This window comes from Sphaeramia orbicularis, chromosome 19 (genome assembly GCF_902148855.1).
Source record: "Sphaeramia orbicularis chromosome 19, fSphaOr1.1, whole genome shotgun sequence".
NCBI lineage: Eukaryota > Metazoa > Chordata > Actinopteri > Kurtiformes > Apogonidae > Sphaeramia > Sphaeramia orbicularis.
Window position 1 is genome coordinate 11,833,198 of NC_043975.1, and position 27,110 is coordinate 11,860,307.

Here is a 27,110-nt window from a genome sequence, read left to right on the forward strand (position 1 = left end):
ACTTCCTGGTTAAATAAAAGTAATGATAATGATAACTTTATTTGGAACATAAGCAGGAACAAAATATATAGCTGAACAAAAGGCAAATGGAAACCACAAATTCAAACAGAACACTCCAGGATATCAAAGGCAACAAGCCAACCAAAAAAAGAGGTAGAAAAAAAAGTCACTCGATGTAATTCTATCTCATTATGGCTCCTAACAACACTTTATATCTGAAATGGAGAAGGAAGAAGCTGAGTTGTCTAATGTGTACAGTCCGTAAAAAAGAGCAGGTCAGCCACTAAATTACTGAAAAAGAGCACAAATTATAACATACCATAGAGAACAGCAAGTAAATAATACAAAAAATTAAAGCAGCAGGACCATACATCATATATCATATTATCGCTGTCAGGTGGGAACCTCGTAAGTCCATTTGAGGTCTCCTTTTTTTGTCATTAAATGATTCTATTTGTCAGTCTTCACGTTGGTAGAAATATTTAACCAATGAAAAGTGTTGAAAACGGCTTGTGACTACATCTCTTAACTCCATTCATTTATCAAGAATATACGTCATTTTTCCAGTTTCCTGAAAAATAACCGTTTTGAACGTTAAGAGGTTTCCACCTGACAGCGACAAGATGATCCATTGATGTAGAGTCTGCATTGGACTTAATACATTGTTTCTCAACCTTTCTTGACATCATCATGAGCCTTCTGCCCCCCTACCCCTTTTTTTTGTGTGTGTGTGGGGGGGGCGCTCAGTGAGTAACGCAGCAGACATTAATATAGGGGGTGGGGTGGGGAAATTCACCATTGAGATTACATGATGGTAGTACAAGAATGGCTTGTTCTGATATTTCTACTTAGACACTGTGATGAGTAACAGTGACTAACACCCCCCCATTTCTGTCTGAGCGCCCCCCTCTCAGCTTTCTCGTCCCAAATGCCCGACATTGTCCTACTGCCCCAGTTGAGAAACACTGACTTAATACTACGTTACTAACGTTAAGTCATATATTACCCATCAAACACAACCCAACATGCAAACAGAGGATAAAATCAGATATCCAAAAAGTTGATCTAAATGCAAGCCGTGTTCCATCTATCTGGCATTTGTACATTATAGTCAACCTATAAACTTTGCAGCCTACTTTTGTAGCTAAAATGTATCAATAGCTGATCCAAAGGTTAATGCACGTGAAGTCACCAGCTCCAGTTCGGACCTCTGTTAAATATTTCAGTCCCTATCATTGTCCTTTTTACGTCACTACATTATCATCTAATCTTTACATACAAGAGCGTCAAATCGATAAAACAGCCGGGTATTCTGAAATCTCTGACCTTTGCAACGTGTATGACAGCGATATCGTATATAAAGTTTACTTAAGTAGGAAAAAAACGAATCAAACAAAGAAATATGTGTCATTATTGATTAGTCTGCAAAGTGTTGTGGCAGTTAATCGATGAATCGCCTCTTTTATGAAATGCCAGCACAGAGTTCATGACTTTTTTAACCGTGTCCCCTAATCCCTCTTAAGACATTCAGTTTACCTTAAGTCTAATTTTTCTACTTGAGATGCTTCATCTTTTCTGAATTTATCTCCCTTTTTTTTGCCTGGCTTACCCAAAATATCGATCAATTAAACACCCACTGAGCATTAAACCAAGTAGAAGAATATTGAACTTTAAGCTGAGCTCCATAGAGGTAATGAAAACACAGGTATTTATAATAGCAGACTGAGGAGTTGAGTAAGGAAGGAAAACTATCTTGTTTGTCTGCCTGGAAATAATGCAAATGAGTTTAGCGCTGTAGCACTGTGAATATCTTACGAAAATAAAGTTGTTTCTTAAAGACGACTCTTCTGAAAAACATGTAAGAGATGTTTGTTTTGCAGAAATAAGGAGTGTAAAGGGTATATAAGTAGACAAACCCACAGAACTTTAGCAATGATTTCTCTCTAGCAATTAAGTGCTACACATCTGATTAAAACCTTCACATCCAATTAGCTTAAAGCACATTGAACCTGGTTGAAAGGAATGTTAGAAACCTCTGATTGTTTCTGGCAAAGGTATTTGTTTACAACATGTCTGATTGTCTGACAGCCAGTGTTTTCAACCCTGTGGATTTGTGAGGATTTAAAGCCACTGTGTTCCTAGATCTCAGTGAATAAATAATGCGGTGAGGACGCCGTGGCCTTAAGTGATGGTTGAAGTAACAAAAAAAAACAAAAAAAACAGAGCGAGTGAAGAGTGGCAGTAAAGCAGCGATCAGAGCTCAGGTTGGCACTGTGCTGCCTTCAAGCCCCTCCCCCTCACGGCGGAGCAGGCCAGGTGATAAACAGTGCCAGATGTTGCGAGAGGAGACGGGAGGAGCGGGGAGTCGGAGAGAAGATGGGGGTGAATATGGGGAAAATTTCACCCCCTCACTTCTCCTTCTAACCCTCCTCACCCCACTAAAGCGCCCCCCTCCCCTTTGACAGTGGTTGGAAAATGTGTCTTTGATAGAGAAAAAATATATTTACACTGGGACCCGAACCGTCCACGAGCTCCCACAGGGCCCTGGGAGTCGGGAAAAGGGGGTGAGTGGGTGGGTTTTTTTTTTTTTTTTTTTTTTCTTTTTGAAGTGGGGGTCTGTTCTTAGAAGGGTCTGCGAATCCTTGCCCCTGACCAGGCGTGACCTCGTGTTGCAGATGCATCTCGGGCTAACCCAGCACTTCCTGTTGGACTCCTGCGCAGGAATCAACTGCGGTGGTTTTTCTGTTCGTTGTCGAGCCAGTGTGAGGCAGAAAACCACCTCGGGCAAACCTGCGCTGGTGTTTATATTATTGTTTTCGCTGTGTGGAGTCGTGCGGTGTTAACAGGTGCGCTCGGGTTTTATTTAGTCCAAGCTTCAGGCTGTATTTATCAGAATATAATTAGAATTGACCCTGAGGTGAGCTGAGAATGTGACGATGCTGAATGTCAAAATATATTTTTAACAAGTCCTTTCATTCCACTCAGAAGACATATTTTCAGGTGAACTAAGTTGAACTTTCACAAGTTTTAGTGTTAGTTTTTGAAGTATTACAAGGAAAGTTTTGATTTATAGAAGCTGAAAAGGTTGGATGAAGGAACGCGTGACAAAATATTTACAAAAAACGATGCCTCAAGCTAAAGAGTTTTATTTGCTTTTCATAATTTCGTTTCAGTTTATGTAGAACGGTTATCTTTTTGCTCTTTTCTTGTTTTTGACATTTTTGTTTTCCCCAATCACCATGCTTTTCATCTGTAGCTGGGTTTCCATTACAGTTTTCCATAAAATAAAAGCAATATTTCTACTATTTCGACAAAGTATAATTACTTGAAGATGTTTCCATTGAAGAGTGTTTGGCTTCTGATGCATGATTTTGAAGTCCTGGGGCGGAGGGGGGGGCAGTGCGTACCTCACAGTTTCACTGTGTTGTGGATCCAGAATTTTCAAATGACCCGGGCAACATTTAATGAACTGTTACGCTATTGAACCTCTCGTGGCACCGCACTTGTGATGCCCGTGACTACTGAAAATGTGTTTCCATTACACTTTGGCGCTATACTTCTATATCGAAACATCTCAAAAACCGCCTCATGAGAGCCTAAAAAGTTTTTTGCAATCTTCGACAGTTTTTGCGACATTTCTGTGTTTCCGCTACCAGTTTTCGATTGCGCAATTTACATTTTGCACATTTCTGAGGGTGATGAAAACCCAGCTAGTACGTTTGTCAGATCTGCTCTCACTGGAAAAGAACATTATCGTTAAAATCACAACTCATATCACAGACAGTCAGAGATGAAAATATACTCTAAATTGTGGATTATTTTCCAGATTGGCAAGATGTTGATTACATTATATATTGTTGTAGAGCATTAGTGTTTTTTCTAGATTATTTAGCCTCTTCACGTCCAAGAAAATGCCAATAATGTCAATAGAGAAGTGAAATAGCGCCCCCTGTAGCTGAGCCTATAGGACCTAAATTCAGAAAAAAATATCTATTATTATGTTCAGTAATTTTGTTTTTTTTTATAATAAGATGACAACAGAGTAAAACTGATCCCAAAATGTATTGAATCGATACTGTATTTGCCCAGACGTGTTGACATCTGAACACTGAAAAGTTGATTCACTGGAAGGTGAGTAACCGCGATAACATTTTTGGTTTATTTCTTAAATGAATTATAGTAACACAAAGATCCTGTTCTGTTAAATGCAACATTAGGTGTTTGTTATAGACCTGTCTATTGAAAAATCTTGTCTAATTCTAGTTGCAACCTTCTGTAGATTACATACAAAGGCATTTTCTTCCTCAGCTGTTAAATCATGCAACTGTATTACAATTGCAATTAACTACCCAAATAATAGTTTTAATTACTGAGTTTTGTCATCATTTACACACGTGACAGTCAATGTGAAAGTATCAGACTGAAAATCTATAAATACTCACCTGAAAGTCATACAGTTGTGGAAAAAATTAGTAGACCACCTCTTTTTTTCTTCAATTTCTTGTTCATTTTAATGCCTGGTACAACTAAAGGTACATTTGTTTGGACAAATATAATGATAACAACAAAAATAGCTCATAGTAGTTTAATTTCAGAGCTGATATCTATCCATTTTCCATGTTTTCTTTATAATAACCAAAATCACTTCAGTTCTTACATCAGTATCTATAGCATTGTACTGACAAAACAGTGCTTTTAATCATTCTATGTTTTCTTTTCTGTCTGTTTTAGTCACATGATACACACAGGAGTTAGTACTTGATTGCATAACCATTGTTTTTGATGAGTTTTGATGGTGTAATAATTTTTTACACAACTGTATAAGTGGAGTTATCATTCATTTATCTGAACACAGGCCGCTCAGTCACATAGAATGTCTTTGCATCTTCAACATGAACAGACTGTGGTGATTTTCACCTCTTCTAACACTTTTTCACCTTGCTTTCGAAGAACGAGGTGAAATATGTCAAGGTAGCAACTATTCTGGTGTTGGTGATGTGTTTCACATAAAACTAGATGTTACTTCACCGTCTTCAGTCCAAACTCTGGCTTTCTTGACTTGTAGTAGTATTATTATCATTACTAGTGCGTTGACCCTTGGGGAACCACTAGTTATTCTAATAGTGATTTCTAGGGGCTGAAGTTAGTAAATGCATTGTTTCTGTTTTTAACTTCATTTTCCTCCATGCAGCGTGGTACTGTGCTTCCCGTCAACCGTCATGGGCATAGTAACGTAATTGTAAGGCTAATGTATTCCAAAATGACTAATGTCTCCTAAAATATTGGTCCTATCAACTTACTGAGATATTTAATGTGGAGATGGGAGTATTCCTTAAATGCAGGTACCAAATTAGCCAGTTAAAAACATTTCAATTCCACAGAACTCCACAGACACACACACACACACACACACACACACACACAGACGCTCTGAGACCTTACAGTATTATGATAAAGATTATTTGTCTCTCCCCACTGATTACCATTCAGATTTTTTTCTAAAATGAGATTCCATGGTCCACAGTGGAAACGAGTTCACCTCTCTGTATGTCCAAATTATGAAAAGGCTTTAAAAAAATATATAAAATCTGGATTTGGACCCAGATATGGTGGAGATCTTTGTGTAAAATTTACAGGTCAGAATGTGCCATAGATTCTGAGTTATAGGCAAGGACATTCATACAAACAGAAACATATGTACAGACCTGACGTCATTGCTCTCACAAGGATAATAATCACACATCCTTCAACCATGGTGCTTGGGTAAAGCATGTAGGAGGTAGGAGGACTTGTATTGATACAAATATTACATGTATTTGACTGGATCCACATTGTCAGCAAATGGATGTGAATCGATTTTACCGTAGGGTTTGTGTAAATTACTCACCTTCACCGTATAATATTCTCGCAATTTCACACCAGTCGCATGACAGAAATGTCATCAACATGTCCACTCAGTGTGAATACTCTGGACAGTGACCTTCCATTCACATGAGTACTCGTGCAGATAGGACTTTCCACTCTGTCAATGTAGCATCTATTTATTGTCCTCACCATCTTTTCTCACTTGGAGCTCCTCCTGTTATTGTGAAGTGCAGGATTACAGTGCCTGTATGAAACCTTTTCCACCTTCAAAGGAAAATTAATTCTATCACCCGCCTCAATCCTCATACAATTGTCATTTTCCTTACTCAATTGGATGTCTCAGGCTTGCAGACGTGTCCGTGTTTGAACACACTGACTGTCAGCTTTGAAAACCCCAGGCAGGGGATTGCATAGCCACTTCTGATCTGACAGCTTATCCCAGGGAGTCCTACAGTTGTAAACACTAAACCACTGGTTTTATCGTATCCATCAAGAACATATTGAAGTCTGTAATAAAGGCATTGGGGGTGCAGAAATGGATATTTTCATATCTGATAATCTCAGAAACCAAACCCCTAATCCTTTTTGCTGGGTGAGAGTTGAAGCGTTTTTCCTTTATCGTCAAAAATTGCACAGCTTTTCAACCCAGGTGGTGCGAAAGCTAAAAGATCTCAGGGAATGAATGAGTGCAAATCATGCTCTGTGTGTGCATGTGTGTCCAAAGAAAGGCCCTCATGGTTTGGACGGGGCAGTGGAAAAATATTTTCAGAAAGGGGAGAATGCTGTGAGCAGGTTTTCTGGGGAAAGGTAGCGAGCGGCTTTGGGAAAGAAGCGGAGGGGTGGGGGTGGGGGACTGAATCGAACGCTGGAACTTCTGAAGTTGAGGACGCTGAAATCCAGATTAATTTAATCAAGAGAGAAGGACAAGGGATTAAAGTAAAGAATGGAGTGGGAACGGGAGAGGCCCTTGTACTGTGAGGTTAATGAACTACATCTCATGCTTTGAAAAGAGGAGCTCTTTGCAGCTTTACTCTTTAATCCCAGCAATCCTTAACACTCTGTTTACTCAACAGTCTTTGTGTTAAAGGTTTCTTCTCAATTAGGATGACCACTTGACATAAGTGGGCCAATTACAAGGCGGTGTCTGTCTAGCCAAAGGAAATATTGGCCTGAAAGTGAGCCCACCTGAAGCAGAGACAGGTTCTTCTTCTTGCTGAGGTGTGAGTCGGCCTTGCAGCTTCTCAAAAGAGACTCTTATTAAGATCCAGAGGGGAGCGCTTGTTGTTTTTATTCATAATTTCCAGCCTCTCACATGCTACTGCCAATGGTAATATTTGTAGCGGCTGTCTACAGAATGACTTATTTTGACCAAATCCCAACTGAGCAGGTGCAACCAGCTGAAGTATTTGGACATGGAGAACGCCGTCCAGTGTTAGTCTGAGGCTGGGATGGGGGGTGGGGGTGCAGTTGTATGCATGTGTGTGGCGAAGCACATAGGAGTAAATAAAGTATCTCTGGGGGACTTTCCAGAGGGGTTTGGTGAGTCGGTGGTGGGTTATACGCAGCTGCTCCGAGCCAGTTGCTATTCAGGAGCTCATTTATTTTAAGGAAGTTTCCACAGCTGTAAATGACTTCAAATGATCCGCATGGAGTGCATTTAGTGAGTGTCTCAAGTGGCCAGTGAAGTCTAACATGGAATGATGCATTAAAAAGATGCGCCCATGACATTTAGCATAAGCTGCGTTTCCACTGACACAATCATTCCACTAATAATCGGAATGAAAACGTCTCGTGCAACCACCTGAATCAGAAGAGACTGGCCCCATCAGAAGGAGTTTTCAGGCCTAATAACCATGTAAACACTTATTTCTCTCAGGTTGGAATAAATATGCTCTTTGTGTACATGTTTGATGCACATAAGGTGAAGTGACAACTTTCTAGACAGAAACATGAAGGTAGAACTGCAAAAGCGCTGTATGGCTTCGTTGTCTCAAAGGTCAAAAGACTTAGAATTGTTAGTTTTAATATATATGAGAAGACAGAGCTTGAATCCACCAAGAGCTGACAGAAAAGATCTTCTGGTATGACACAAATAAGCCTTTTCTATTTCATCAAAAAACTACTTCGGATTTTTTTTAATTAAAACTTTATGGGAATGTAGACCGTAATCCCTCAACAGTAAAAAAGAAAAAAGTAAATAACTGCTGTGAGTCCAGTGTTCTATAATTTAGCTATTCTGTTTCATCACTCAAAAACAAAACAAAACAAAAAACTCCAAGATGCATCAGTTTCTCTTTTCCTTAAGAATACTTTTCTACACTGCAGTGTTTCTGTCCTTTTGTTTTACGATATTCCTTCTGGTAGTTATTTACAGTTCTTAAGCTCTGTGAATTAATTTAATGTCTTTTGCTAAAGATGCAAAATTTAAATTATCAACTGCACATTAATCATTCAAAGTAGGTACATTCATTGTTTTTGTTAATTAAAAAGCGGATGTCCAGTGTTCCTCTTTTTAGTAACTGACTGACTGATTTATTATCCAGTTGTCCAGGGTTAATGCATTCATATAATTCAGAGTCAGTTTCTATTCAGTGTTTGATTAGGTAATTAATCATTTATCAGCTGTGTACTTTTATGAACTATCAATTTTATACTAATTACCTAACTTTTTAGATGTTTGGGTGACAAAAGTTTTAGAATCTGTAAATGAGTGCATTTTTTTTTTCTTTTCTTTTCCTGTCTTTGCTTTGCTTTGCTTTCCTTTTATTTATTTATTTATTTATTTTAATTTTTTTTCTTTTCTTTGCCTTTATTATTTTCTATTTTTTTTATTTTATTCTCTTTTTTTATTTTACCTTTTTTGTTCTATGAGTACTTTGCCATTTTTATTACTGTCATCAAGTATGTCATGTAGGACCACGGGTGGGAGGGTGAGGGGGTGGGAAGAATGGGACATAATTAATGCCTCTGAAACCGAATATTCAAATGTCCAATGAAACTTAAATCTGCAGCAAAAAAATGATAAATATTTTTTAAAAAGTATGCATTTTGTTGCTGGAATAGTGTCAAAAGATTCTAATAAACACTTTTAATTCCACTAATCACAAAACACTTGTCTAAGGAAAACGTCTCAGCTGACTTAATAATGACAGCAGCCCTTGTTAGCGTCAATTGCCAGAATTCTTTTCCTCATGAACAGAGTAGTGTCTGGTTTGGTAGACCTGTTTACACAAACAAAAAAAAGTAATGCAGGAAATGCAAGAATAGAAAAATCCTGGTCCATTATTGGATTTCTTTCAGAGTACGCTCACATTTATCTGCATCACTTTTTTTATGATTTTTTTTTTTTTCATATTTATTATTATTTATTATCATTATTATTATTATATTATTCAAGAAAGGAAAAATAATATATAATGCATTTTAGATACAGTGTCTTGAATTGTTTTTCTTAGTTTAACCAACCAAATCTCCTCCCTCCCACCCTTCCCACATACATACAAACTACCACTAAACATGAAACAAAATAAAACGAACAAAAACACGCAAAGGAAAGGGGTGGGAGGATGGGCACACAATAACATAAATTATGATATGGGTAAATTTTTGCATTTTTTTTTTTACACGTGCAGATGCAAAAGAACGAAATCATTCATATTAACAGGTATACATGCACAAAGACATTGGTGTATTGGGAAGAAACCTAATTTCTCATAATCAGATTACTGCTGTTATCTAATCTATCATGTCACATTATGTTGTTTACATGATCGCTTGAATAATCGGATAACTCCAGAAATCAGATAATGATCTGAGTTTTAGTGTGCATGTGAGTCACATTTAGTCTTCTGGATCTGAACTGAACTAAAGCAGACCGACTGTGATATGGAGATTATTTTGTGATATCTTTAAACAAAAGGAGAAGACAAGTTTAGAGAATGAGTTGGAAGTAAATAAATACATTTTCCGAAATTCTAGGAGTCACAATTTTTTTTTTGCCAATATGACTGTGAAATGGACATTAAGTTCTGTTCTAAGTAGTCTGAAAAAGTCTTAAATTTAACTTGTAGAAACCTGTAGGAACCCTGTTTTTAATATATACTTCTCGGATTTAAAAAAATTTTTTTGCCACTTATGGGCAAGGAACCAAATATGACACTATAGCAGTGAAATGTACATTAAATTCTGTTCTAAGTAGTCTTAAAAAGGTCTTAAATTTAACTTGTAGAAACCTGTAGGAACCCTGTTTTTAATATATACTTCTCGGATTTTTTTTTTTTTTTCCACTTATGGGGAAGGAACCAAATATGACACTATGGCTGTGAAATGAGCATTAAAGTCTGTTCTAAGTAGTCTTAAAAACGTCTTAAATTTAACTTGTACAAACCTGTAGGAGCCCTGTTTTACCTACAGAATGCACATCCTGTGTCTTTAAATTCTTTGACTGTAAATCAACCTCAGAATATCCACTTTAAAATTCATCAGCTGGGGCTCCCTGTTGACATCCCACATAGGCTAAACCTATATCACAGCAGCTCTGGTTCGATTCCGACCTGAGGCCATTTGCATCATGTCACTCCCCTACTCTCTCTTCTGCCTCATTTCCTGTGTCTCTCCAATCACTCTGCCAAAAATATGTCAGAAAATAAAGAAAATCCATCAGTTGACCTCCAAAATAAAGCATCAACAATCATAGAACCCATTATAGATGAATGTTATTGAAGGGTAATCTCATAATCTTAGACCTTGATCAATCTTAATTTGGGATATAATGTACTTCTCAGAGGAATTGTACACATTATCATTAAAAAAAAAGCAACAGTGCTGACCTTCCTACTCAGCATTTGTTTTAAATGGCCTGTTTATACAGTATTTGCAGCGAGTATATCATTAACTAATGGGTTTGTAACGTTAATGTCTCTAGCACAGGTTTCCAGGCTATTGAGTTTATCCAAGGGTTTTTATAGTGATACGGCATCTGTCTGCACTAAAGTGTCAAGTCAGAGAATTGGGCTAACATGTTTTGCTGCTGCTGAAGAACTAATGACATAAATTAACTGAAGTGTGTCAGCTGCAGGTCATGCAGTGCATTGAGGCTAATTTACACAGATGCAATCAAGTTACGTGACTGTAAAGCCATTGATTCATCATAAAACTCCAGTGTGGAAAAACAGGCCATCACTGCTACTGTATGGACAGAAAAATATAGGTTAATATTTATTTCATCTAGATATTGACAATATCGTAATAACATCAGTGTACAATGATGCAACAATGCTAAGACTAAGCATCCAGAAACCAGATAAATCTAGAGGAAAGGTTAGTCTTGTTGTAACTCACCAATTCGATAAGAGGTGAGAGAATTGGTGAAAAATTGTGATTCTACCTTAAAACGTGGTTGTATGATATTTTACCCAGATTGCGCAGCTATACACAGTAAAAAAATGCAGTGTCAATGTTTTAGAGTCAAGCTATTTTAACCTAGATAGGAGTCAAAACACAGTAATGTCCCTTTAATTGGTTGCCATTCCAACATTTATTTAATATAAAGCAGCTCCTTATTTTGGATAATCCCTTATGGCCCAACTAAAGCAAAAATGAATTTAAAAGTAAAAATGTAGGTAATTTAGCAACACTAATCTGTCAAATTGTCTCTAAAAATGTCCCATCAGAGAGATTTCGAATACCATGTTTTGACCCATAGAGTATTTAAAGCATCATGGCGAGTAAACCAGCTCTAACAGTAGAGTTAAAAGTCAGTGTAAAGTTCTGCACAGATGCAGTGTAAAATTCAACTCTACAGAGTGATGATTAGTGCCAGTCTGCTGCATTGCATTGTAGGTACTTGACATTTAACTCATTGTGTTCTATTTTATGTGCAGGGGTTCGACAGGGGTTTTGTGTTAATGTTTATTTAGGTTAATATGTCTGTTTTACAATGTTTATTGGCCTTTTTATGTTTTTTTTTTGTTAGTGTTATTACCATATTTTCTGGACTATAAGTTGCACTTTTTTTCATAGTTTGGCCGGGGGTGCGATTTATACTCCGGAGCGACTCATATGTGAAATTATTAATACATTATTATATAATTTCACGTTTGTTATTTTCACACTGACAACCGCAAGAGGGCGCTCTAGGCTTGTGTACCTGTACCTGCTAGTTCTGTACCACTGAAAATGTAAAATTTCAACATTACCGGTAACTTATAAAGACAACTGAGAAGGGCTGAAAAAATGCCATCAAAAAGAAAATCATATTCTGCAGATTACAAGCTGCAAGTAGTGAAATATGAAGCCAAAAACAGTAATCGAGCAGCAGAAAGAAAGTTTGGAGTGAGCGAGAAACTTGTGAGGGACTGGCGAAAAGCGGAGGTTACTCTTACTGCAATGAAGAAAACAAAAAAAGCTAATCGTGGGCTAAAAGCTAGGTGGCCACAGCTAGAGGAACGAGTTCGCACATGGGTGCTTGAACAACGTGCTGCCGAGGGAGGCTTGTCAACAGTGCAGTTGCGTCTCCATGCCCAGGTAGTTGCCAAGGAGATGAATATAAATGACTTTGCGGGAGGACCTTCTTGGTGTTACCGCTTCGTGCAACGCAGTCGCCTCTCTATCAGAGCAAGGACAACAATGTCCCAAAAACTGCTAACAGACTTTTAAGCCAAGGTCAACAGTTTCCGTGAGTTCGTTGAAAAGCATGGAACTGAGCCCAACGTGACACCGGATCATATTATTAACATGGACTCAGTTCGTTGTCTATGCGTCATGTAGCCGAATGTGTTACGTTAGCATACTGTAACCCTATTCGGCCTGTTGTTCTCTAATCCATTATTATTTTAAATTGCCTTTCAAGATGAAATGTCTGTTCTTGGTCTCAGATTTTATCAAATAAATTTCCCAAAAAAATGCGACTTATAGTCCAGTGCGACTTATATATGTTTTTTTTTTCTTCTTTATTATGCATCTTTTGGCTGGTGCGACTTATACTCCGGAGCGACTTATAGTCCGAAAAGTACGGTATGTAATATAATGTAATGTAATATTAGTGGGCTGACTGAAACCCATAGAGCAAGTTTTCTCACTTGAATGAATGAATGTGTGGTTTATTTTTGGTTTGTACATTACTCACCGCACACAGTACAACAACCACAATAAACACAAAAACCAAAAAAAAGGAATAGGCCAGAAGCGAAGCTTATTTTTTGCCTATCCTTCTCACCTGACACACCGCTTACATTAAATTAAATGTGTGCATCATCGAGCATTGTCATTATAACAAAACGATCAATAACAACAAAAACACATCTACCATCTCCTTAAAATTTTAAGTGTATTAATAATACATTAAATCTATCATCACCACATCAAGAACTGCTTAAAGAAATTTCTGAAAGTCATTTCACGACCCCCACCGTGGGAACCCCTACAATTCTACATTGTTTCAGTATTAGCGCAGGGTGCAAACTGATGAAGAAAATAACACTGCAGAGAAATACATATTAAGACATTATAGAGTCATTTTTAAACTAAATTTGGAGTAAAAATAGCTCTATAAAGTGTAATCATATTACTCTAACAGTATGAAAACTCCAGTGTTAATTATTTTTACACATTTCATTGTTAATTTTGACACTGAATTGAGTAGAATTAACTCTGACAACTGGCCATAGAGTAAAATTTTACTCTAATTATGAGTAGGACCAAATTTTGACTGAAACAGAGTTAAATTCAACTCTCTAACAGTTAAATTAAATTGACACTCTGTTTTTTACTGTGTAGTTATAAGTGTAAAGCTTTTCCAAATATGGCACATGCACAAAAATATAAATGCACTTTATAAATAGTTATAAATTTTAAAGGCTAACAATGACATCTATCGTACACCTACTGATCCATGGTCCTGGTTTGATATAACATGATCTTTTAAGGTTAGGTGTTTCATTTCCCTTAGTTCACACCTACAATCTGCAATTTTCACACAGGGCAGCTTGTATCTTGTTGTGCAAGCATGTCAATAGTAGCTGCCCATGGTTTTCTGATTGGAGTCTGTGTTACGTTTGCTTGTCTAACCGAAAGATTAGGTAACTGCAGGAAACAGATTGATTTGATTCGTTCAGTATCAAAAGCATTTGTTCAGTATGCATGAAAATTGTAAAGACCCTTTTGAGCTTCGATGCAGAAAAACTTCCCAGTTGTGTTTTTTGTAAATCCTCACGCAACGGCTACAGTGAAGTTATTTTTATGCTAATTCTTGCATTCCATACTGACAGTTGTTTTTTTTGTTGTTTTTTTTTTGTTTAAATCATATGTCAGTCAGTTGTTTGTCTCAAAGAACATAGGTTGTAAGAATGCGTATAGAACATTATGTGGTTAGTTTTTCCTTCGGTGAGCCCACTGAAGTCTTATCTCCCCACGCAGCTGTCCATATTCCACAAATCCTCTGTCGGAGAAATGATGTAAACTTAGAAACTGCATCCATGAGGATTAATTAAAAACCTGAGCTGAACTAGGAGCTTTCTGATTCCACTGAGGGTGTTGGATATGGACTAAATGGAATAAATGCAAAAGGAAAAAAAAAGGTTTCAAGGCTAAGGTTTCATCTTCTGTTATGTTGTAGAAGCCTACACTGATTCAGTCTACATGGAATGCATTCAGGTGCAGCGATGTAGTCGAAAACATGAAAACATATGAAAATGCAGGAGGAATTAGAAATGTCATATTCATAATTTTCTTTTCAGTATAATAGAATTGCATAAAAAGGAGAGCCTTTGTGGTTTGGTCACCTTAGAATGAGGTGATGTGTACATAATATTTTTATAATGTTATCTATTACAGTGTTATAAACAGACTAATGGAGTTGGTAAAGTCTGGTAAACTGAAAGTGATTAACTGCTGAGTCTTAAGCCGGCACCACGAGGGATGATTGTATTTCAGCAGAGAAAATAGGTACATACTGTGTTTGTTTAGTAGAAAGTTGGTTTGATTTTTTTTTTTTTTTAGGGGTCGACGTGAGAGACTAAAACAGCACCAATAAGGCGATGTGATTGAGTTGAAGCAGGTGAAATAAATGAGCTGAAAAACAATGGTGACGCAACATGGAAAAGCTGCAGTAAAGAAATTATGTTAAAGCTGATCACGTTTCTGCTTTAGGGCGTTTTCACACTGCGTACCCAAGTCCGTTGGACCCCAAAGTTTGCTTACTTTTATCAGTGTTAATGCAAACGTTCCGTGCGTAAATACCGTACCCGAATCCAGCTGAAAAGGTAGTCCTGGGTACAGACTGTGTGGACTCCAGTACGGTACGCTGCAGTGTGAAAGCGATCCATGCCTGACTATGGAAATGACCTAATCACCATGAGACCATAGACGGTGCTCCTGTTGTCTCCTGAAAAAGCCTTGGATCCATGTGGCACAGGCCCGCCTTACTGACGGAACCACTCTTGCCGCGTTTCCACTGCGTGGTATCGACTCAACTGGGCTCGGCTTTTTTGCGTTTCCTTTACAAAAAAGGACCTGGAATCTGGTACCCGGTACTAGTTTTTTGGTATCACTTCCGCCGAGGTTCCAAGCTATACTAAACCGTGATGTATAACACTGCAGACCACTGATTGGTCAGACAGTTTTCTCTGTGACCTGCCATTTTACAAAAAACAGATGCAGAAGTGGACAGTAAATATAGCGGTACATTAATCCACATGATAACAGCCCAAAACTATACCATGATCAGTCGAGGAGATTCAGTCTTTGGTGGCCGATGTAAAAATTCAGACCAGACAACATGCAACGAGCGAGTTTTCAGCAACTCTCTGAGCAGACGACACACAAATAACATGCCGCATCGCTATGACGTCCAGCTACTGTGAAGTCAGTAGTATCCTGTAATGGAAACAGTCTCCAGGAATACCGAGTTGAGCAGAGCCGAGCCGAGTCGAGTCGAGCTGGTTCCACATAGTGGAAACGAGGCATCTGTGATATATCAGGGACGACGAAGGTCGCTTTTCTTCACTTTGCCTCAAACAGGCTAACAGATAGAAAAGTATTGCCACCATTGTAAACAAATGAACAGACCAGTTGCTCAGTTGATGACGTAAGGCAGTTTTTCTCAACCTTTTTTGGCTCGTGACCCCATTTTAACATCACACATTTTAGGCGACTCCAGACATCCAAAACGGAGACCTTTTTTTTGCTAAAATTAATTTGTTTTTGATCATGTAATAGTTTGCTATACTATGTTGCAAATAAATGTTAATTTATTTATTTACATCTATCTATCTATCTATCTATCTATCTATCTATCTATCTATCTATCTATCTATCTATCTATCTATCTATCTATCTATCTATCTATCTATCTATCTATCTATATCTGTCTCTGTCTGTCTGTCTGTCTATCTCTTTTTGTCATGTACTCTACTTCAGTGCTTTTGTTAGTTTAAACATTCTTTTTTTGTTTTATTGTGAAGACCTTATCAAATGAATTTAATTTGTAAGATATCATATGAACTTATATTGAGAACAGTAACAGACACTCATGAGTGATTTGTGTATTTTCCTTGTCATCCATTAAATTAGACTCACAATGGCAGTTGTTCGTTGCATGAACATTGCGTACGATAATCACAATATGACTTTTCATTGAATCTCCATCTTGTGGCTCCACAGTTAAGATGCCTGTGCAACAACTGTATCGACTGAAATATAAATGTATTGCTTGCAACAGACAAAATGCCTTGTGCAAGCCTGATTCTGATTAGAGAAATCATCAGTTTGGAGTACGAGTGCTTCAGAAGTCAAAGTCTGTGTCATCTGAAAAGAGGAGTACTCCAAAAGCAATTACACACTAGCAAATTGTAGGCTCTGGTGTGGATTATGGGAGACTCAGACAGCTTTCAATGAGGTTATCAACAAGGATTGAATCTTTTCTGACAAGTTTTTACGATGTAGCTTAGGAAGGCGACCCTAACAACCTGTCTTTGTATTATTTGGACAGCTTCATATATAGGTGTCTTCATACCAACTGTCTGTCAATGTCAGGCATTTTTGTTAAAAATTAATTGGACTTTACAAAATCCCAAATTTCAGCTTGGAATATTGACTTTTTTTGGTGGGTAATTTTTTAAGTGTAGCTTCCAGAACTACATTTCTCCATTAGTATGTGTCTAGTAACCCTCCCCTGTTTAATATTTTGCACCGGACTGGTCTGAAATTCAACCCTTGAGTCCAAATTATGTTGTCTGTGTTATATTAATGCCGTTTTATCAGTTCTGTGGTTCTGTATAACCAGCCACATCTTGCTACAAATAGTGTCTGAGCTAAAAAACACACAGTCTGTCTGCATATTTTCTGAAGAAGGATTATTTGAGTTTCCTTGAACCCAGCATCATTCTTGAAAAGGCTACAAAACTCTCTGGCTTCCTTGTATTTCTTTAAAGCAATCACAATCGTCTTGGGTGGCACAAAGCCCAGAATTCAGCGGCGGCGCTGGGGGAAACTTGCACACAGGGAGGCAAACCCTGGCATTAAAATGGCTAAATCCCCACAAAAGAAAACACCACATAGAAACAAGCAGGCCTGTTTTACTTCACGATCAAAAGCTCCAACCCTTCCCATTTTCAGTCTGTAGTTGTTATCTGGACAAATACGATCATCATACACTGAACATTAGAGATATTCCCCTAGTGGTCTAGGGGATTTATGTGACCATTAGAGGGAGTAGTGAGTCACTCTGCCAGGCGCTCATGGTGAGGAGAGCCAACACTACCTTTGATCAAAGCATCAGACAGTGACCAGATGGGATGAGAACCACCAAGAAACAACTTTTAGAGTCAAAGAAAGTGACAAAGTGATAAAATCAAGAAGCGCTAATGTTGTTTCCACCACTGGACACAGATATAAATGAAAAAAATGGAGTTTGATGCTGAAATGGTAGCGTTTCTTTTACACAGGTCAGTTTGATTATGAGGTTTATGAAGGCATAAAGTTATTACCACCGCCAGAAGGTATTGTGATCACTTTACTTTGTGTGTTTGTTTGTTTGTTTGTTTGTTAGCAACTTTACGGGAAAACTATTCCAACCATCTTTACCAAATTGTACCCACAGATAGGCCTAGGCCCTGGGACCAACCCATTAAATTTTGGGCCAAGTAGGCCAAAGTTCGAGGTCACAGCAAGGTCACAAAATCTCAAATTTTCCTATCTCTCATCATTGAGCAATTTTCGAAAATTCATAAAAAATTAAAACCACTCTGATTAGCCTCCAATTTGATCCACCCATAGCTTATAACAACATCTTGTATCTGGCACAAAATTGTCCACATCCACTGTGGAATGTGGACTCTGTGGACATTTCAATTTAACACTGAAAACCCCATTTATGACACATTTTTCATATAACTCAACAAATATTGATTGGAATTTAATATAATTTGATATACACATGGCTGGTACCAAGCTTCAACTTTTTCTGCTGTATGGAACAACCTTGAAACTGTTTAATTTAAAAAGAAATTGTCGATCCACACATGCACACCGTTTGGGGTGCTTGGTGGAGGTTTGCGTTCTCTGAACACTTGTTCTGGGATGTTATTATCTTTGCTAAGTTGCTGTTTTTTGATCTATGGTTCAGACTAAACTGTGACAGTTCTGACCTTCTTTGGATGATTCCAAACAGATCTTTAGTGCAGCTATTGACAATTGTCGTCGTTCGTTCACAGAAACAGCGAGAGACATCGGGTCGTCTCAAAGAGGAAGGATTTATTTGGCATACACAGGGTAAATAAGCACACTGACAGAGTATCGGCATCTGAATACAAGTTGCATATGGCGACAGGTGTTTTTATGGTTTCTTCAGAGCTGTTACACGTATATGCTACGTAAGTTGCAGATAAGTCCGTGGCTTGGTTGACGTAGCCCTATTCCAAAAGGGCCTTGACCCAGTTTGCTCGCTACATGGTGTTATGTAGATTAGATTGTATGCAGAGCCCACAGCTTATATGAACTTTATTCAGAGTATGAGTGTGTCCAAAGGTCATATGTAGTATAATATGGCTAAATAATGACATAATAAAAGTATAGATCCACACAACACAAACTGTACAGAAAATGGAGGTGATTTGTGGTTTCTCTGTGGCTGTTTTATGTCTTAAAACAGAGCTAAGCTAACAGAGCTATAATGTAAACTATCAGCATGTAGATTATAAGACACAACGTTGTTTTGACCAAATAACTTGATATGAGTTTTAGTTTGATGAAGACTTAATGATACCATAATACAGATGTGAATAAACAATGAGCGCCATACTTTATTCAGTGAGTGATACAGTCTGTGGATACATATCATTGATCTGTTGGTGGTTTTGCTCGTCCTAAGTGTGTTCTGGTATGAGACTTCCCCCTGCTGTTGAGGGTTGGGAGGATCAATGCTACATATAATCACTTTAACTTCCTGCACATTAATAGTTCAGCAACATTTCTGAACATCAACAGATAGTTTTAGATAACAGCAGCCTAGCTGGAGAGTCGGCTTGTGACCGGTTCAATTCCCTGGACTGGCGGAGAGTTGTTGGCTGATGTACCCTTGAGTAAGGCATTTAACCCCCATTTGCTCCTCGGGCGCCTGATATGGTGAACCCACTGCTTCTAGTATGTAGTGTGTGATGCATGCATGCATGATCTAGTGATGGATTAAAGGCAGAGGACAAATTTTAGTGTGATGTTTACATGTGTGAACTTACTGACAAAATAATGATTCTTCTCTCTTCTCTAAGCCACCCCCAGGCACAGAACAAAATGACATGAACTGGAATGACCTTTATGTCTTAATATCCTTCACTTTACTAGAGTTATATAAGTCTTTTGTGTTTGTGATCCTGCTGCCTATTCCATGGCCTATGTTTTGAACACATTGTGCGCTCTGCATGCAAACTCACGTGTTCTGCCTTCCCCTATACAGGCTGATCACTTTAAAGATCGTTATGTTTGCCTCCTAGTCTATCCCCTTTTACCCTGAATAACTCAGATGCCCTGGCCTGCCCTTTGCCCTGACCTCCACCGACTCCACAACCCCCTCTTTTAAACATCAGCCCCGCTGCTTTAGACCCCAATGGACACTGCACAGAGATTTCCGTCCCCCTCGCACTAAAACAGTCGTGCTTCATGCTGAGAGACTAGAAATAACTACTTTCCAAAACATACTGAAGTGTTAAAGCACTCTGGTACCTGCTCCCCCCTCTTTTTTTTTGTCTTACCTTTCACTGTAGTACTAAATAAGCACCCATGGGAAGGCGGTCCCAGTGGTGACGTGGCTTAAATGCCAACCATGTGGGATATGCAGGAGCCGTGACTAGCTTGAGTTGCTCAGGAATGGCACTTTCACCGTTCCCCTGTGAGGAAGCCGTGTTTCATACATGAGGACAGTGGAGCAACAGATGAACCCGGTGTTAACGACGCCATAACGGCTCCCAAAGTGCCAACAACTCATGCAGTCAGCGAAAGAACGTTCAGCCCTGCCTCGACAAATAGGAGCTTTCTTTCCTACAGAGACGACTTACAAGAAGTCTCTGTGCAGTGTTTCTGAGTGTGTATTTTGGACGTTATTGTGATAATACAGCATTGATATTTCTACTGGGCTCATGGAATAACCAGCAGCTCAAACAGAAAAATCCATACACTGTTCTTTTTTTTTTCTTTTCTATGGAAATATACTCAAAACCTTAAAGGGAAAGCTAGTATTCAACATATGAACATTTTAAAATTTATTACAGTAAATCACATACAATTTTTACAGGACATTAACTCTAAAATTCATACAGATAAAGAAGTTGGGTGCTTCTATGAAACTGGGTACATTTTTGATACCTGACACTTTTCCAGCTTTTTAGACCCAATAATAAAAGAGAAATTTAGACATATCCCCCCAGGATGTACCTGATGATGACCTCAGATAAATGCAAAAAAAATTATTCTCCTGCTCTGAGCCATCCCAAAATTAATGAATTTTTAATAAAATATTGTGTTCAAAAATACGACCAAAACTGGGACAGGAAAAGCTACCTAGGTGTCAGTGCATTTTATCTGGAAAACATGGCTTGAAATGGTCTTATATACTGCTATAAATAAAAACACTGTGTTAAATTTGATGATCCTAGTGGTTTTTTCTAACCCTGACATGCAGGTTTTTCATGAATCTCAGTCTCATTCCGAGATTTGTGTGTAACCTATCGTGCCCACTTACGTTACATGCAGAACCTGCCCAGTTAAACACACATAAATCGTGCATGATTTTGCAACAGCAGTCATTTTTGTGAAATAGTCTGCCTTGCATAATTAGTTAAATTCCCAAAATGTGCCTGTGAGAGAATAAAGAGATATTAAAAAAAAAAATAGTAGTGCATAATTTTTGTGTCCTTTTTACTGTGTTACATGCAGATTTTTGTATTAAATATAATGTAAAATAATATAAAAAGTGTTTTATCTGAAAAATAGTTTCTCTTTTATTTCAATACGTATTTATTTTTAAAATAGACCTAAAGTGCTTCCAAACTTGCTTCATAACATTAGTCTACATCTAGTTTGAATTTTTAGCCCCCATATCCTGTTTTTAGGAACCAGTTTCATAGAAGCACCCAGTTCGCATTGCAGTAGATAAGTAATGGCCAGTAAATTGACATTTTGGACCCTTTAACCTGAATAAATGAGGAAGAAGTGGTGTTTTTTTAAGCAGCTACCTCCATTAAATGTGTTGCCACCTCCAGTTTTTGAAAATACTATTTTCTAACAAGTACTGCTTTGTTGATTGTAATTGCAGATGTGGACATACTGTAATGATTTTGGTTTTGGGTTTTGGTGTTGGGTTTTAAGCTTTGTTGTAAAGTGCCAGAGGCTTTACCACACTAATCCTTTTTTTTTTTTTTTTTTTTTCCAAGACCTCGAGCAAATGTTCTCGACTGGACAAAAAGGACCAATATCTAGAAAGATCCAAAAATATACAAGGTTATCGATCTGTCACAGAGAATACATTAAGATCTGATCTATTACAGATGCTTATATATTATATTGCCCGGATATGTATTTGCAATGCATCTCCTAGAATAACAGATTAATAAATGACAAATCAGGGTCATCAATGGATTGTCAGACTAATTATATTGTGTGATATAAAGAAATATGACTATACTGTATGATTTTGGTCTGTAATAACAACTCAACTGGTCCTTCTCTGAAAAAATTAAGGCTGTGACACAAGAGATACTACATTTTCTAATTAGTCAGAAACACTATATTAAATTTTTTTTTGGTTGAATGTGTTAGAATTCTGATATTTAACTGATATAACTGATATTTGCTTCCATATCTTCCTGGACAAGGCATGGAGATTAATTAATATTTTATCTGCCATTGTATTAACTTTGATAGATGCTCCTCATTTTACTCAGTTCAAGAGGTATTTTTCGATAAACTTTACTGGTGTGTTGTAGCTCGATTATTATTATGTTTCCTCAATCCCGTGCAGTACACATGATCCACCTCCACCTCGTTTCGATCCAGAAAAACCCTGTGCAGCCTTTGTTTGCTTGACATTTCATTGTTCAGGTGGGATTTCACTTCATTATTCTAAAAAGATGTTGATTGTGCAGGATCCTCTCGTGAATCCTTCCACTCCTACTGACCGGGCCATCCCACTAAATTTTTTTTGCTTCCTCTCAAACCAGTTGAGTCTCGTTCTCTGAATGTCCTGCTGTCAGATCCACCCAGTGAATAACAAAAGATTCATCCCAAGAATTTCCCGTTACATTCTTCGTCTTCCTTTCAATAATAGATTCTGCTGATACCAAGGGAAGAGACACAGGAGCATGACCAACCTGTCAAAATCATTATGTAATCGCTGTGTCGCAGTTATTTCAGCTAACCGTAAGCGTCATTATTGTTTCCTGAAAGACCTGGATGAAACTTAAAGAAATGTCATATTTCATCTCCTTTTTCTGTACTGTTCGAGAAGCATCTGATGCTATTTAAAGAAGTCAAGTCTTCGTTTTTCTTTTTTCTTCTTTTATGGTTTAATAGGATTTAGCACTTGCGTGAATTAGTGCCACAAATTTCTCTTATGTTGCCACTTGCAATCAGTACCTTTTAACATAATTGGTAACATTTATAACAACAGTGAAGTAATGTGTGTGTAAGTAACATTAGCACCTTTAATCTAATATTATAGATCATCAGTTATCTAGTAACTATTTACTAATGAGCAGCATTAGTAAATGACATAATTAATGATAAGTTAGCTATAGGTTGTAGGGATGTCTCAATCCAGTCGGGCTGGTAAACAAATGTCCTGCCCCTAAAATTAAAGTTTCCGAAGGTAGGGTAAAGGAAAATTAGCTGCACAACAGCGGTCGGCTTAGAGGAATTAGTAATATGTCTATAAGTTTCACTTTCACTTTATGGTATGGTAGTGATGCGTGAGTCGGGTTTTTTTTCAACCCACGGGGCTTTTGTGGAATTATTTGACCCAACTTGCCCCGCAAACCAACATTTTTTTGACCCACCCCAACCTGATCTGCGCATCACTAACATTCGGCACAGAACGTACCCCCATATAATACCTAAATGGACCTGTCCATAGACGGGCCCGCAGGCCAAAACCGGCCCGACAAAGGTTGTAATTTGTCCCACAATATGAATTTGGAAAGTAGAAAAATTATACTAAAGTTATTAAGAGTCAAAGGTGTCCTACTTGTTTTAGTTCAGGTTCCACATTCAGCCCAACTGTGATGTCAAGTAAAATAATAGTATAATAACCTATAAATAATGACTCCAAATTTAAATCAAAATTTCACTGGAAAAAATTGGCATCAGATTGATATGGGCAAAACTAATCCTAAAAGAAAAAAAAGATTGAATTGGGAGCAAAAAAATCCAGATCGGGACATTGATTTGATTAATTTAGTGATTTATTCCAAATATGCAATGAAATTTAACATATATGCAAACAAGCAAAACATGCATAATAATACAAATATTAACAATCATAACAATCTTAGACAGAAGAACAGCACAATAGTTCCATTTACATGCCCGAAAAGGGGTGGAAAGAAGTGCAACTTATTTAATCCCACCCCCTCTTCGTAAAATATTAATAATATATATGTCCCTCATCCTTCTATATTACTCTTTTATATTTATATCTATTCACACACACACACACACACACACTCATTCATCTATCCATATACTCATACATACGTACATACATTTACACATATACCCACAACATACAAGCATAGATACATGCATACAAATACACATATAATCACTAATAAGTTGATGCTGCTAATTACTGTAGTAAAATATTACTTCTCTGTTTATCTGTAACTGTATTTATTGTCTGGTTAAACCTTCATGTGAGGGTAATTTTTGAGAGGCGTGATCAAAGTTAATTTTTCCTCAATGTATGTCCTAAGCTCACAGTTTTAATGCAGTGCATATGTAGCATGTTGAAATGCTGTATTAGCGTTTTTCTCAGCAGAATACAGCCGGGGCTGATGGGAATTGGTTCATTAGAGAGACACTGAAGTCTCTGGCACTGGATGAGAAGTCATGAAACCATCTTACCGCAGTAATAATTGTCTAAATATTTCAATATTTACAAAATGTATCCACTACTTTTTGTGGCTCGCGAGCAGCATCATCGTCACTGTGAGCTACAGTTTTGTGGCTGCCTCACTGTCACAGCGTTAACCGTCAATGCATTTGCTTTCTATTAACCAGCAGCATCAAAGTCAAATGCCATTCGTGGCCAACAGTACAGCATTGATTAACAGGACTCCGGTGGAATCAGAAATATTGAATGTCTGATTAGTTGGAGCTCGCAGACACACCACGTCGGAGCAGCAGCACTGGGTTTGCATGCACAACATATTTTGATAGCTCGGTAAATGATTGATTCGCAGTGGGAGTCTCTATGCGCTCCGTTGCCAGGCTCGTGCACATACAGAATGTACCATAATGTGTGTGGTTAGTGTGGGCAGATATTCCAGTCTCTGTGTAGGCTAAGTTGATGAGCCCTGTCTCCTCCTGTGGCTTTTGTAATCTCTGCTCACCAGACACGTGATGTCGTTTTGTCTGAGAAATTTGCCTCTTCTTGTTAAAAGCCCGTTGACCAGTCATACGAGGTACATTCCTTCATCACTTTCTCAAGCTTGTTTACCTTTAAGTCTTATTTTTGTCTTTTTTTTATACAACTTTATATAGGTTCCAACGATCATTTTGCAGAACTTTAAGGCTGTTTAAGATGATGTCATTACAAAATATCAACGTTTCAACCACATGTTGCATTTTCACGTTCATTTTTAAACCCTGGCTCGATGCACAGATTAGTTGATGGCAGATGTGCATATATACAGTACGTGGATTAACACAGCTTGCTCCCAAAACCCACCTCTACCTCAACTTCATGATTTAATCAGCGTAGCGGCTGAGCAACTGGAAAAAAGGCAGACAGAGGACTGGAATCTGTAGAAACCATTAACATAAAGGCATCTCCGTCCCCTCCTCTCGCTGGTTGCTACATGGCTTCTCTGTTCCCTTTAAAAAGGAGTTTTGGGCACCGTCTTGATCCATAAAGATCAGCTCTGCAGCTTGACGCCAGATGACATATAACTTCGATTGCTTTGCTACCGGCCAACCTGGCAGGCAGCAGACTGGGTGAACTGTGGGGTTCTCAGAGAAACAGCGATGCACGTGAAAAAACATACAGCACATATAGTCTGTAATTACACATTTCTTCATGCGGGGGGAGAATAAAGCACACAACACTCGCAAAGACTTTTAATCATTCTAATGCTGGTATAAAAGTATGACATTAATCGCATGTAGTGCCTTTAGAAAGCATAAGCCGCTTTTACATAGAGATTCCAGAAAAAAGTTGAGATGGTGATCCCCCCTTTTTGCTACCATTGACCGATTTCCACTTCCCTCTTCCTTCTTGAACTCAAAAGACTGAATACAAAGACAGATGAACCTGATATTTTTCTTCTTGTTGCTGTGTTGAGTCACAAAAGCAGTAGAGCAGTAGGGTAGCATTTGACTGAATCTTAATAATGGTAACTACAGTCAGCATTTACAAAGGCATTGAGTAGTCAGTCCGGTTTTATGTTTTGCTATGTGAAATGGGAGATATTGTTGATGGGTTTATATGTAGTTTGGGGCTTACATATTATACCCTGTATAGTTTAGTCTCTATTTGTTTATGTTTATTTCTGGCAGAATGGTTGCACAATAGTGATACAACTGATATAAAGATGCTATGACTAGTTATTCCTTGTTCTCTAATGTAATGAGATCGATAGCCATTAAAGGAAATATATTTGGTTATGAATTTGACACTGAAAGTATGGAAGGGGCAGGACTAGATAAGCCTTTGTTTCTTTCTGTCCCTTCTTAAACTGTGTTTATGAGTTGATTCATGTGGCACTTATGTTAAATTTATTGTATTTTGTTACTTTTTCTGATTAATGACCGTTGATTTTTTGTTTTTTTGTTTTTTTTTTTAGCTCTTTTTTCTTTTTTATTTCAAAGTTTGAGACATAAACAAATAAATTGTATTTAACCCCAATTGGTAGGATTTCTACAGCCTGAAACCAAAGCCAGAAAGAGGAGCAGGAGTCTCATTTTCCCTCAGACCACTAGAATTATAATATAATGAAATTCTGGAATATTTGCTTAGAGGTGGAAAAGTTCTGCACTGGAACTTGAAGGCTCTTGAGAGTACAAGTGGACCAATAGTACATATTTTAAAGAAGCTTAAACCACTTTTACACAGAGATCCCGGAAAAAAGGTGAGATGGTGATCCCTCCTTTTTCCACAGCCAAGCCAAAGGAGTAACAGAGGTGAGACAGGCTGGACTTTTACACAGCAAACCTGCATTTCGGAATCAAGGGGATGGTGATTCAGCATATAGTGTGACCTATAACTTATGCGTCGGAAATCCCCCAAGCATAGCGATGTTGCTAACCGCTCCACAAATGTTAGCATGGATAGAGTCCTCCTCCGAAGTGACAAAAGCTCACAGATCTCGGCGTCTCCCCAGTTCAACGTCTTTCAGGTCTCATTGATGTGTTTGTTGACTGTACATGGCCCGTGCTCATTTTTTTGGATTAAAGCTGAAAAATTCCCAGAACAGAAGTGCTGTGTAAAAGGGGCCATAGATGCATAGAAAATTAGAATGATTTTGTGGAAAGAAAACTGAGGT

General features: G+C 37.9%; 1 protein-coding gene and 1 long non-coding RNA gene across 4 annotated transcripts in view; both read left to right on the plus strand.

Annotated features, from left to right (window-relative positions):
- pald1a (phosphatase domain containing paladin 1a) overlaps window positions 1-27,110 on the plus strand; it is a 163,960-nt gene that overhangs the window by 75,802 nt on the left and 61,048 nt on the right. The window lies entirely within an intron of this gene.
- On the plus strand, window positions 9,550-26,975 carry LOC115439667 (uncharacterized). The gene is made up of 3 exons (XR_003938282.1): window positions 9,550-9,698; window positions 25,789-25,791; window positions 26,964-26,975. It is a non-coding gene; the product is annotated as an uncharacterized LOC115439667 (long non-coding RNA).